The 14,265-nt window shown below is 46.0% G+C and overlaps 1 long non-coding RNA gene across 1 annotated transcript; it reads right to left on the bottom strand.

The window, feature by feature from the left end:
• Window positions 1–9,492: 9,492 nt before the first annotated feature.
• LOC129634441 (uncharacterized) lies at window positions 9,493–13,939 on the bottom strand. The gene is made up of 3 exons (XR_008705639.1): window positions 13,719–13,939; window positions 10,627–10,762; window positions 9,493–10,156 (listed from the first exon to the last, which is right to left on the bottom strand). It is a non-coding gene; the product is annotated as an uncharacterized LOC129634441 (long non-coding RNA).
• Between the last annotated feature and the right edge of the window lie 326 nt (window positions 13,940–14,265).

A 14,265-nucleotide genomic window follows, 5' to 3' on the forward strand; every position in this document is an offset into this window, starting at 1 on the left:
ACGTGGTGAACACTTCTAGTCCCCTGAACTCACCAGGGATGCAGACCAGGGTCCAATCAGATGCTTGAAGGAGATGTCACAAGGTCGCTGGCTTTGCGGAATCAATCCTCTGTAGGGAGCATGTTAACATCGCTGCTATGGATTGTTTACGCTGTGCAGCAAGACGTGAAACAAACAGCACTTGTTGTCTGCCTCACCCGGCTTGGCATTTACCTACGGATCAGAGGCAGTCAGAAGGAGTGGGCAGAGCCCTTGAGTAATTGAAAAACCTGGCTTCCAGGCCCAGGAATTTTCAACTTCCTAGCAGAGCGAGCTTGGCAAGTGCCCTGACTTCCCTAAGCATCCAGTTTGGTAATTCACAACATAGCAGGGACTTACACATGGGTGACTGTAAACACCAAATGGGACAATGAGTGTCCAAGTACCCTGAACTCTTTAAGGTGTGAAATTGATGCACTGTGTAGAGTTGGTGACCCTCCAGATTTCTTTGAGGGGCTGCTATGCCCATTCCCAACCATTCCCAGCTGTTGGAGCTATTGACTGCTAACAGTGCAGATTTGGGTCCTTTCTGTGGATGGCCCTGGTTTCTGGGAGCTGCTTTATCTAGAAATGCCTGGAATCTATGGCTAAAACTCCCCAGGAGTGACCTGGGGTCAATGAGACTGACTGATGTGGTGTGTAACCACCCAGCACCCATCTCTGCAGGATAGCCTCTGGGGTGCAGCTTAAGCAGCAGAGCTCCCTCTTGGATCCAGTTGAGGCTAGACTGTCCCCAAACCCGCTCTTTGCCCAGCTTCTCTTCCTTCCACATCCCACACTCCTCACTCTCTTTCAGGTTTCTCCTGAGAATATTCCCCCTTTAAATTACTCATACAAGGATCTCCATCTCGGGCTCCATCTCTAGGGAAGCTGAGCTAAGGCAGGGTGCTGTACAAGCATCCCTGGTTGGTGTTCCCACTTTGCCTTCTTTTCTTTTTCAGGGTCGACACCACCCTGATTTGCCTCCACAATCTTTGCACTCACTGTCTTTTCTGCCCTGAATGTTCTTCTCGCAGCTTGTCAGCTGGCTGGCTCCTTCTTATCATTCAGCTGCAATGTCACCTGTGTGTAGACGCCTTCCCAGCTTCCAATGTAAAGTGGCCATTTAAATTCCCCGCATGGCTCTCGGCACACTCTACCTCCTGTGCATCTCTTTGTTTATTATCTCATCCCTCTCCCTGCCCCTCTGGTTGGTGAGCTCTGGTTTTCATCTTGACGACAGCATATTAGGGCTGAGCCGTCTCTGAGGGCCCCTCTCATCCTGGCGTTCCACTTTCTATGTGCAGGGATCAACTATGAAGCAGTTAACATTCCCAATAAAGACAGCAGACAGATGATAGCGTGATGGTTCCATGGCTCCCTGATCAGGAGACCCTGGGCACACCTCTTCCCCGGGTCTGTTTTGTCACCTGTAACCCAGAGGTAGGGCGAGGTGATCCTCTGCTCTCTGTCCTACATTCCCGATGACACTATCTATTGTTTCTCGTACCTGGGGACACACCGTGCCTGCAGAATGGCTTGTGTAAAAGCTTCTTTATTTTTCTGTGTTCTCTTTAAAGCAGTTGGAGTCAACTGACATGAAGGGGCAAAAATACCTTTTTGTTATTTCCGTGCATACACCTGACTCTGCTTTATCACCATTAGCCCTGTGTCCCTCAGACCTCCCCTGTTCCCATCACAGATGCTGAAAAGAAAGCTGTTTCTCTCTGTTATCTGCAGACTCGTGGAACAAAAAAAAGATATATTCCCCATGCCAGGGAACTCGAAAGTAAAAGTGAAAGTTGCTCAGTCATGTCAGACTCTTTGCGATCCCATGGATTATACAGTCCCTGGAATTCTCCAGGCCAGAATATTGAAGTGGGTCACCTTTCCCTTCTCCAGGGGATCTTCCCACCCCAGGGATTGAACCCAGGTCTCCCTCACTGCAGGCAGATTCTTTCCCAGCTGAGCCACAAGACAAGCAGTCCATGAGGAAACTCTCCAGTGACTAATTATAGCAGACTGCATCACTCATTCATTCCTGAGTTGATTCATACACTTATTCAGCAAATGTTTAGTGAGTGCCTATTATCTAAACTCCGAGGAGACAACAATGAGTGAAACAAAAGTGCCCACCCTCATGGAGCTTATATTCTCAAGGTACCTGCTGTCATAGAGGGTTTCCAGGGTGCTCTCTAAAACTAAACATCGAGCAACTAATAATAATTCTCTCCATCTGGAGAGATCCTGGAAGCCTTTCTTGAGGACAGAACGTTTGGTCTGGGTTTTGAAGAATGAATAGGAGTTTCCCGGTGAAGGCAGGGGTGGCAGGGCACTGTGACTGGAAGGCTGGAAGGCCAGCAGCAATGAAGACTGGGGGAGGAGGTCGGAGAGGTAGGCAGGCAGGACGGGGTTGTGAAGGCTTTGTGAATCATGCCAAGCAGCTGCTGTTGATCTTGAAGGCCATGGGGAGCCCCTGAAGAGGTCGGAGCAAGAGAGAAAGACACGACTCAAGCTACGTGTTAGCAGCCTGGCAGCATGGCCAAGTGCATTCATCTCCTACTGCAGCCATAACAAATTGGCACAAACCGGGTGCCTGAAAACAACAGAAATGCAGTCTCCCCCAGCTCTGGAGGCTAGAAGTCCAAGATCATGGTGTTGGCAAGACCGGCTCCTCCTGAAGGGCTTGGAGAGTCTACTCCCCATGGCTTCGGGGGGTCACCAGGAAACCCTGGCACTCCTGGGTTGTAGTCACACTGTTGCGGTCTCTGCCTTTACCTTCACCACGTGCATCTCTCCTGTGCCACGGTCTCTTCATATGGAATTCCCCTGTGACCCTTCTCCCCGTCTTTTAAGGACACCAGTCATATGGGATTAGGGCTTACCCACCATGACCTCATCTTTGCTAATTTATCTGCAATGACCCTATTTTTAAATGAGGTCACAATCTGAGGCGCTGGAGCGTATCTTTTGGTGGGGGGGGGGACACAGTCCAATCCACAGTGCTGAACAACCTGCCTAGGAGCACACAGCCAGCATGAGTACAAGCTGTAGAGTGCAGGAGACACACACGCCCAATTTATAACTGTACCCAGGCATGAGGCAGTAAGGGCCTTGTAAGCAGGGATATGGGTTTGAGGTGTTTCCATAGCTCTGTATAGTTGGTGTGTTTTTTTGGTTCCTTTGTTCTTTTTTTTCTGAATTTATTTATTTTTAATTGAAGAATAATTACAGTATTGTGTAATTACTGCCAATGAAGGTCCGTCTTAGTCAAGGCTATGGTTTTTCCAGTAGTCATGTATGGATGTGAGAGTTGGACTATAAAGAAAGCTGAGCACTGAAGAATTGATGTTTTTGAACTGTGGTATTGGAGAAGACTCTTCAGAGTCCCTTGGACTGCAAGGAGATCAAACCAGTCCCTCCTAAAGGAAATCAACACTGAATATTCATTGGAAGGACTGATGCTGAAGCTGAAGCTCTGATACTTTGGCCACCTGATTAGAAGAACTGACTCATTGGGAAAGACCCTGATGCTGGGAAAGATTGAAGGAAGGAGGAGAAGGGGATGACAGAGGATGAGGTGGTTGGATGGCATTACCAACTCTATGGACATGAGTTTGAGTAAGCTCCGGGAGTCGGTGATGGACAGGGAAGCCTGGCGTGCTGTAGTCCGTGGGGTCTCAAAGAGTCAGACACATCTGAGCGACTGAACTGAACTGAACAATATAGTGTTGGTTTCTGCCATACATCAACATGGATGTATGTTGCTGTATGGCATAGGTATACACAGGTATACATATGGGCTCTCCCTCTTAAGCCTCCCACCATCCTCCCACCCCTTCCATCCCACTCCTCTCTGTTGTCACAGAGCCCCGGCTTGAGTTCTCCGAGTGGTACAGTGAATTCCCATTGGCTGTCTATTTTACATATGTTGCTGTATATGCTTCCATACTACTCTCTCCATTAGTCCCACTCTCTCCTTCCTACCTCCTCCTTCCTCCCCACCCCCACCCCTGTGTCCATAGGTCTGTTCTCTATGTCTGTGTCTCCACTGCTGCCCTGCAGATAGGTTCATCAGTACCGTCCTTCCAGATTCCAAATATGTGCATTAATATATGATATTTGCTTTTCTCTTTCTGAGTTACCTCACTCTGTATAATAGGCTCTATGCTCATCCATCTCATTAGCACTGACTCAGATGCTTTCCTTGTCCCATAGCACGTTACATGGGACTGAAAACCACCAATCATCAGTAACAAGGAATGGGGCAAATAGCTGGGCCACGTTCTGGTGAGCCCTGGGGGATCCATGGATGGCTCCTCCCCTCTGATAATGCTTGTTGCCACTAGGGGTAACCTGAAGAGCATCTCTACCCTTTTAGGTTCTAAATTATGTGTGCTATAAACCCAACACTGTTCATGGGGTTCTCAAGGAAAGAATACTGAAAAGATAGGATAGTGAAACAGGAATTCCCCAGGTCGGTAGGTGCCCAATATGCTACTGGAGATCAGTGGAGAAATAACTCCAGAAAGAATGAAGGGATGGAGCCAAAGCAAAAACAATACCCAGTTGTGGATGTGACTGGTGATAGAAGCAAGGTCCGGTGCTGTAAAGAGCAATATTGCATAGGAACCTGGAATGTTAGGTCCATGAATCAAGGCAAATTGGAAGTGGTCAAACAGGAGATGGCAAGAGTGAACATCGACATTCTAGGAATCAGCGAACTAAAATGGACTGGGATGGGTGAATTTAACTCAGATGACAACTATACCTACTACTGTGGGCAAGAATCCCTTATAAGAAATGGAGTAGCCATCATGGTCAACAAGAGTCCGAAATGCACTACTTTGAGATGCAATCTCAAAAATGACAGAATGATCTCTGTTGGTTTCCAAGGCAAACCATTCAATATCACGGTACTCCAAGCCTATGCCCCAACCAGCAACGCTGAAGAAGCTGAAGTTGAACGGTTCTATGAAGACCTACAAGACCTTTTAGAACTAACACCCAAAAAGGATGTCCTTTTCATTATAGGGGACTGGAATGCAAAAGTAGGAAGTCAAGAAATACCGGAGTAATAGGCAAATTTGGCCTTGCAGTACAGAATGAAGCAGGGCAAAGGCTAATAGAGTTTTGCCAAGAGAACGCACTGGTCATAGCAAACACCCTCTTCCAACAACACAAGAGAAGACTCTACACATGGACATCACCAGATTGATTATATTCTTTGCAGCCAAAGATGGAGAAGCTCTATACAGTCAGCAAAAACAAGACCAGGAGCTGACTGTGGCTCAGATCATGAACTCCTTATTGCCAAATTCAGACTTAAATTGAAGAAAGTAGGAAAACCACTAGACCATTCAGGGATGACCTAAATCAAATCCCTCATGATTATACAGTGGAAGTGAGAAATAGATTTAAGGGACTGAGAGATTTAAGATCTGAGAGAGAGCCTTATGACCTATGGATGGAGGTTTGTGACATTGTACAGGAGGCAGGGATCAAGACCATCCCCAAGAAAAAGAAATGCAAAAAAGCAAAATGGCTGTTTGAGGAGGCCTTACAAATAGCTGTGAGAAGAAGAGAAGTGAAAAGCAAAGAAGAAAAGGAAAGATATAAGCATCTGAATGCAGAGTTCCAAAGAATAGCAAGGAGAGATAAGAAAGCCTTCCTCAGTGATCAATGCAAAGAAATAGAGGAAAACAACAGAATGGGAAAGACTAGAGATCTGTTCAAGAAAATTAGAGATCCCAAGGGAAAATTTCATGCAAAGATGGGCTCAATAAAGGACAGAAATGGTATGGACCTAACACAAGCAGAAGATATTAAGAAGAGGTGGCAAGAATACACAGAAGAACTGTACAAGAAAGATCTTCATGACCCAGATAATCATGATTGTGTGATCACTCACCTAGAGCCAGACATCCTGGAATGTGAAGTCAAGTGGGCCTTAGAAAGCATGGCTATGAACAAAGCTACTGGAGGTGATGGAATCCCAGCTGAGCTATTTCAAATCCTGAAAGATGATGCTGTGAAAGTGTTGCACTCAATACGCCAGCAAATTTGGAAAACTCAGCAGTGGCCACAGGACTGGAAAAGGTCAGTTTTCTTTCCAATCCCAAAGAAAGGCAATGCCAAAGAATACTCAAACTACTGCACAGTTGCACTCATCTCACACTCTAGTAAAGTAATGTTCAAAATTCCCCAAGCCAGGCTTCAGCAATACGTCAACCGTGAATTTCCAGATGTTCAAGCTGGTTTTAGAAAAGGCAGAGGAACCAGAGATCAAATTGCCAACATTCGCAAGATCATCGAAAAAGCAAGAGACTTCCAGAAAAAATCTATTTCTGCTTTATTGACTATGCCAAAGCCTTTGACTGTGTGGATCACAATAAACTGTGGAAAATTCTGAAAGAGATGGGAATACCAGACCACCTGACCTGCCTCTTGAGAAACCTGTATGCAGGTCAGGAAGCAACAGTTAGCACTGGACATGGAACAACAGACTGGTTCCAAATAGGAAAAGGAGTATGTCAAGGCTGTATATTGTCACCCTGCTTATTTAACTTCTATGCAGAGTACATCATGAGAAACGCTGGGCTAGAAGAAGCATAAGCTGGAGTCAAGATTGCCGGGAGAAATATCAATAACGTCAGATATGCAGATGACACCACCCCTATGGCAGAAAGTGAAGAGGAACTAAAGAGCCTCTTGATGAAAGTGAAAGAGGAGAGTGAAAAAATTGGCCTACAGCTCAACATTCAGAAAACTAAGATCATGGCATCTGGTCCCATCACTTCATGGCAAATAGATGGGGAAACAGTGGAAACAGTGTCAGACTTTATTTTGGGGGGCTCCAAAATCACTGCAGATGGTTATTGCAGCCATGAAATTAAAAGACGCTTATTGCTTGGAAGGAAAGTTATAACCAACCTAGATAGCATATTCAAAAGCAGAGACATTACTTTGCCAACAAAGGTCCATCTAGTCAAGGCTATGGTTTTTCCAGTGGTCATGTATGGATGTGAGAGTTGGACTGTGAAGAAAGCTGAGTGCTGAAGAATTGATGCTTTTGAACTGTGGCATTGGAGAAGACTCTTGAGAGTCCCTTGGACTGCAAGGAGATCCAACCAGTCCATCCTAAAGGAGATCAGTCCTGGGTGTTCACTGGAAGGACTGATGTTGAAGCTGAAACTCCAATACTTTGGCCACCTCAGGCGAAGAGTTGACTCATTGGAAAAGACCCTGATGCTGGGAGGGATTGAAGGCAGGAGGAGAAGGGGACGCCAGAGGATGAGATGGCTGGATGGCATCACCGACTCGATGGACATGAGTCTGAGTAAACTCCGGGAGTTGGTGATGGACAGGGAGGCCTCAGATCAGATTAGATCAGATTAGTCGCTCAATCGTGTCTAAGTCTTTGCGACCCCCATGAATCGCAGCTGCAATTCATGGGGTCGCCAAGAGTCAGACAGGACTGAGCGACTGAACTAACTGATAAACCCAAGACAGACACGCCCACTGTGATGATGACTCAAGCTGAGGAAAGCCACGCCCACTCGGAAGGACCGCATCCGAGGTAGTGCCCGCTCCTTCTGAGCATCGCCCCAGCAAAATCCGTGCAAACTGCAGCCCTGTGGCCCTCTTGAAGATTCTCCGCTGACTATAGTGGGGCAGTTCAGAGCCTTGGGGCCACTACATCTCCAGGGGGCCCGGAGATCTGGGTTCACAGCCACCTCACGTCGGTCACTTTCTAATGCTGTTGGCTCCTCTGTGAATGGAGATGTTGCTGCTGTGGCTGGTCTCTGGCAAGCAGGTGTGCAGAGGCCATCAGAAACCATAGCTCCTTCTCATTAGAAGGGTCAGCCCAGCCTCGAACCTTCTGGAGAGGTTCCCCCAACACCTCGAGATGAAGGAAAACATGTGGGTCCTGTCAGCCAGATTCAACAGGTCCAGATGGCCCTCACAGCCAAGCGCCTCTGTAGGGCTGCTTGTAGGCAGGGAATGAAACATCAGATACATCAAAGTGTTCTGTGAACCCCAAAGCACCCAGCACGATGTTTGCACTCACTGTGATTGGAAAAAGCGCTGAGATGACCCACCTCCGGGAGGGTGCCCGCTGGGCAGGCTGAGTGCCCCGGTCCAGCTCCTGGAAGTGGCAGTCTTCCTACTTTGTTGCATCTGTCTGCAATTCGGGCACCGGAAAAGAATATTAAATTGGCTGCAGAATGGATGGCTTTTAAGAGGATTTTTCTTCTTCCTCCGATCTCCTTTTTCATTAGTGGGTGCTGCTGTGCCAATGAAGTTGCAGCTTGCAAACTGCCGTATCAGGAGATGGCCTCTGGAAAGTTGATGGTGCTGGCTTAGCTGAGAGCTCCTTTTACCTTCGAGGGGAGGGCTGGTTCAGAGCACAAATATTCTGGTGCCCCAGGGGCTCCGTTATGAGAAGCAACCTCCAGCACCTTCCATGGCCAGGGGTCTGCACTGACACTTCTGCACTTGACATTTCTGACACTTCTGTCACTCTGGCCTTTTGAAGGGAAGTTTTTTAGAACAGGCTTCTCTTTGGGGACCTACTTGGGGGCCCCTAGGTCATTCCCCTCGGAGAAGGCAATGGCACCCTACTCCAGTACTCTTGCCTGGAAAATCCCATGGATGGAGGAGCCTGGTAGGCTGCAGTCCACGGGGTCGGTAAGAGTTGGACATGACTGAGCGACTTCACTTTCACTTTTCACTTTCATGCATTGGAGAAGGAAATGGCAACCCACTCCAGTATTCTTGCCTGGAGGCCCAGGGATGGGGGAGCCTGGTGGGCTGCCGTCTATGGGGTCGCACAGAGTCGGACACGACTGAAGAGACAGCAGCAGCAGCAGCAGGTCATTCCCTCACCATTCCCCTGGTCATCCCCCCATAGCCCATGCTCAACCATTTGGCTGGGACAGTCTTTCCCCAGATCCAACAACCCTGTGAGACAAACAGGCCAAAGTTAGCCCCCTCCCTCCATCCCCCATTCAAGGAGGAAGAACCTAAGGGTCCATCTGGGGCAAACTTCAGTTCCAAGGCAGGCTTCTACTGAGAGAAACTGAAGGGTTATTTCTAGTATTGTGCCACTACAAAAAGAAGAGTGCTGCAATCGTTATTCTTGTATAAACTTCTACATTTTGTGTCATACTTAGATTTTTCTCCTCTCTGACATTATTTTGAAAGTTCCAATATATTATTCTAGTGTGTTTATGATATTATTTTTTAAAATGTAAATCTTAGAAATTTTTACTTTGTTAGGAATGTAGTTTTTCCCCCAAATGATCTTTTGGAAAACTTACACTGTTTATTGAAAAGTTCATTTTACACCACTGACTTAAAATGCAACCTTTATTGTATCCTAAATCCTTGTATGTCTTTTGACCTCTTTTTTTACATTCATCGGCTTTCTATTCATGTAGCTGTACCATATCCTTTTAATGACCAATACAACTTTATTTTTTTTAATGTGTTTGTTTTTTTTCTCTTTCTTTTATATTTTCTAAATTGTGAAGGTATGATAACACATTTACAGGTGACTTGGAAAATGCAGAACAAAGTTACATATAGTTCCACTATATATTACAATTCTTTTTTAAGTAGATAAATTAAGATTTTTAGTTGGAGCTTCAATATCAAATTCTCAGAAATAGAATGAATATACAGAAAAGTAGGAGGATATCAGTTCCTTCCAGTTCAGTCGCTCAGTCGTGTCAGACTCTTTGCGACCCCATGAATCGAAGCACGCCAGGCCTCCCTGTCCATCACCAACTCCCGGAGTTCACTCAGACTCACGTCCATCGAGTCAGTGATGCCATCCAGCCATCTCATCCTCTGTCGTCCCCTTCTCCTCCTGCACCCAATCCCTTCCAGCATCAGAGTCTTTTCCAATGAGTCAACTCTTCACATGATGTGGCCAAAGTATTGGAGTTTCAGCTTTAGCATCATTCCTTCCAAAGAACACCCAGGACTGATCTCCTTTAGGAGGGACTGGTTGGATCTCCTTGCAGTCCAAGGGACTCTCAAGAGTCTTCTCCAACACCACAGTTCAAAAGCATCAATTCTTCGGTGCTCAGCTTTCTTCACAGTCCAACTCTCACATCCATACATAGTAGACCTGAAAAGCACCATGAACCATTTGAACATAATTAAGATTTATACAATTTTCACACAACTGTAGCATACAAAGTCTATTTGGGTTCCCATAGACTATAAACTAGGAGACACTGGAATATACCCAGGGACATAAAACCAGGTGCAAAAATTTCATAAATGACCCATCCAACTTTAAATTGACACAATGAATACAGACAGTGAATAAATACACATACTTTTTTGATAAATAGGACAATCAGATAGCATTGTATCTTTGGCTTTCAAGGTATTGGTATGCTAAATGTATGTATTTCAGATACAGCATAAGTTTGGTGACTATGTCATATAATTTAATTTTTTTAAGTATCTCAAAAAATATATAAACATTTCCCAGACTCCATTATCCTCTGAAATGCCCTGCTGGAGGATGGCATGATGAGAGAAGGGAAAACACAAGGGCTGATGTGTGAGAAGCAGCCCCTAAATACAAACCCAACTAATGCTGGGCTCCAACCATCATCCCTAAAGCTGGGACTTTATGTTCTTCACTGGTCCACCCTTGGCACTAAGAACTGGGCATGGCACATAGGAGCTGCTCAATACATTCGTGTTGCTGAATATAATTCCTCTGGAAAAGAAGTAAATCAAGGGTGAGGGATTAGGCAAAGGGCCCCCCGCCCAGCACTTCCACTAAAGGGGGAATTCCTGGCAGAACCTTGTCCTTTTCTGAGGCAATGGGAGACATGGTCCTGGCCCTTCTTATTTCCCCCTGACCTGAGAATTAAAGACAAGAGCCTGGTGATAAGTCCCAGTGAATTATGGGCAATTTTCTAGAGTGTATACAGGGAAAGTTAAAACTAGGATGGGTTATGGGACTCCCCTAGGTTAAGGGGAGCCTTAACTCAGTGGTTAAGACTTTGCCTTTCAATGCAGGGGGTATGGGTTCGATCCCTGGTTAGGGAGCTAAGATCTCACATGCCTCTCAACCAAAAATAAAAACATAAAACAGAAGCAATATTGCAACAAGTTCAATAAACCCTTAAAAAGAAGAATACAAGGGATGGAAAGAGATGACAACAATTAAAAAAAAAAAAAAAACAAACTAGGATGGGGGCTTCCCCTGGGGCTCAGTGGTAAAGAATCCGCCTGCCAATGAAGGAGACACAGGTTCGATCCCTGATCCAGGATGATCCCATGTGCCGCAGAATAACTAAGCCTGTATGTGGCACCACAACTACTGAGCCTGCGCTCTAGAGCCCGGGAGCCACAGCTACTGAGGCCCGCAGGCCCTGGAGCCCGTGCTCCACAAGAGAAGCCACTGCAAAGAGAAGCCTGCGCACCGCGACTAGAGAGCAGCCCCCACTTGCCGCAACTAGAGAAAAGCCTGTGAGGCACCAAAGACCCAGCACAGCCAAGAATAAAAATAAATTTAAAAAACGAGGATGAATTATCCATTTTATATTCAGTATTGTGTATCTGTTCATCTCAAGCTCCTAATTTATCCCCACCCCTCCACCCCCAGTCCTTTTCCCTTTGGTAACCTTAAGTTTGTTTTCTCTATGAGGGAGAAAAAATAGAATAGATAAATATATATGTGTAACTGAATCACTTTGCTGTATACCTGGAACTAACACAACATTGTAAACCAACTATATTTTAATTAAAAAAAAAAAAAAAACCCAGGATGGGAACTAGTCTGAGTATGTGGCTTGCTGATGATCTTACCTGGGACAGGTAAAGCTTGGAGGTTACAGGGTTTTGGGAAGGGGTGTGCAATTCTGGGGGAAAGCACAGGCTCCGGATTCAGAGATATCTGAGTCTGAAGTCACTTTTGGCCATTTACTAGCTACCTCTGTCTCTTAACCTCTCTGAATCTTTGCTCTTTTGGGGGGAAAAAAGTAGTATCAGTTCAATCTGCCTTCCCAGGTTATGGTGAAATGAAATAATCTCCTGCTTGTAAAAAGTTTACCTACTTTACAGTCACTCAATAAATGCTTGTTCCATAATTTAATGAAAGAGACAAGAAAGCTTTATCATTCAGGGACTGATTAGAAAAAGCATATGTTCAGAGTTGGATTGACCTAAATTTATATCATATCTGCCATTTTATTTATGGTTTCCATCAGGATGAATTGAATGATGTCCAACTAGATTGGAAAAAAAAATAAAGAAAATTGATTATGTGACAAAACAGGATGTCTAGAGGGAGGACAGGCCTCGGCAGTGGTTGGTTTAACAGCCCAGCCATGGCACTGGAGACCCAGTCTCTTTAATCTCTCTGCCGAATGCTGGCTCCACCCTAAGGGGGTGTCCCTCATGCTGGCCAGATGGCTGGCAGCAGAAACTGGGGCCATCAGCATCAGCATCCAGGCAAGAGCATCAGCTCAGGAGAACCTCACACAAGCAGCAAGCCCATTGGGAACCAATGGCATTGCCCTTGAATACCACGTGCTGCTTAGCTTAGGGATAATGGGACTGAGTCCTGGATCCAGGGATGTGGCCACCTTCCCCCGAAGCACATGGGGCCAGAGGGTTACCTGGGTAAAACTGTAGTTCTGTTAGAAACGATGGAGATGGAAATGAGTGCTGAGTGGAGGCCCTAAAGTTTAACCAGCTGTCACAGAAAGCAACTTTAACTTCCCTGAGATTGTTTCCTCATTTGTTAAAAAAAAAAAGTGAATCAATCCTACAATTCCTCATGGAGTTTTTGTAATGTCTACATGAGACTTTAGATATAAAGTACTATGCTCTAAACCTAGGATGTAGAAAGTGGTGACTTTTTTAAAAAAAAGATATTTCATTATTATTTTGGATACTAAATTCTAGCTCCCAGAGCACTTACAGTTCTTAATTTTCCACATGGGAAAATCAAGGTTCAGAGACATTGAGTAACTGTCCATAGGCTGCACAGCTAGTAGGCTGCAGCTGACACAAGATTCTTAGATCCCTGGCTCTTGGTGCCATGATCCATGGCCTCCAGCCCCTCCTCCTTTCCAGGGCCCCAGGATGCAGTGTGATGCCACCAAAGGGGAGGGGAGGGCTGCTGAAGGAGGCAGGGAGGCAACAAGGAGGCCATTTCCAATTTTGGTCCCACAGAGGGTTCAGCAAGGCAGAGGCAGGGACAGCCTGACTTAGCAGCTCCAAGCATCCTGGCCCCTGAAGTCCCAGGCTATCCAGACTTGCTTACTCAGACGGGCTGCCCACCCCTTCTAATGCTTGCCCAAGGAAGAAAACTACCACATAAGCATCTCACTGCTGCCTCTGTGTTCTGCTCAGGAAGTGGCCCTGGGGGAACAAACTCCAATAAACCACCTTTGGAAAAGGCGTGCTGGCGATGGGGAGGAGGGCGGGGGGAGAGGCCACTGCACCTTGGGAGGACAAGCTGACACGGGGCTTCCTCTGGCAGTGAGAGCACCAGCCAGACACTCCTGAGAGAGGAAGCTGAGCTCATCTAATTAAAGATTCCCTTCCAAGGGCTGGCTTCCTGTTTCAGGCCAAGACTGCAATTTCAGAGACTTGACCCCTTCTTATACTGCAACTCTTTCCATTATCCTTCATCATCTTAGCTGAGATGTGCCACTTACCAACACTAAGGTGTGCAGGGTACAGGAAGAACAAGGGAATTCAAGTCTCAGACGTGGGGTCAAATCTGCTACTTCTTAGCTGTGTGAATGTGGGCAAATGACTTAACCAACCTCAGTTGGTGAAGACAACCAAGCCTCAGTTTCTTCATCTCTCCCGTGAAGACAGTCAGTCTATCATTTCAGACATTGCTCTGGATCACTTTGTGTCATGCACCCCCCACCCCACCACAAATTCATTTTTTTGGAAACCTTAACCTTTAATATGATGGCATTTGGAGATGAGACCTTTGGGAGGTAATTAGGTTAAGATGAGGTCATGAAGGTGGCATCCTCGTGATGGGATTAGTGCCCTTATTAGATGAAATACCAGACACATCACCTTTTCATTTTCTCTCTTCCTCCCTCCCCAATCACGAGCACATAGTGAGAAGGAGGCTCTCTGCAAACCAAGAAAAGAGCCTGTAATAGAACTTGATTATGCTGCTGCCTAATCACAGAATTTCAGCCTCCAGAATTACAAGAAAATAAATGTCAGCTTTTTGAACAT

Source organism: Bubalus kerabau, chromosome 19, assembly GCF_029407905.1.
Source record: "Bubalus kerabau isolate K-KA32 ecotype Philippines breed swamp buffalo chromosome 19, PCC_UOA_SB_1v2, whole genome shotgun sequence".
Taxonomy (NCBI): domain Eukaryota; kingdom Metazoa; phylum Chordata; class Mammalia; order Artiodactyla; family Bovidae; genus Bubalus; species Bubalus kerabau.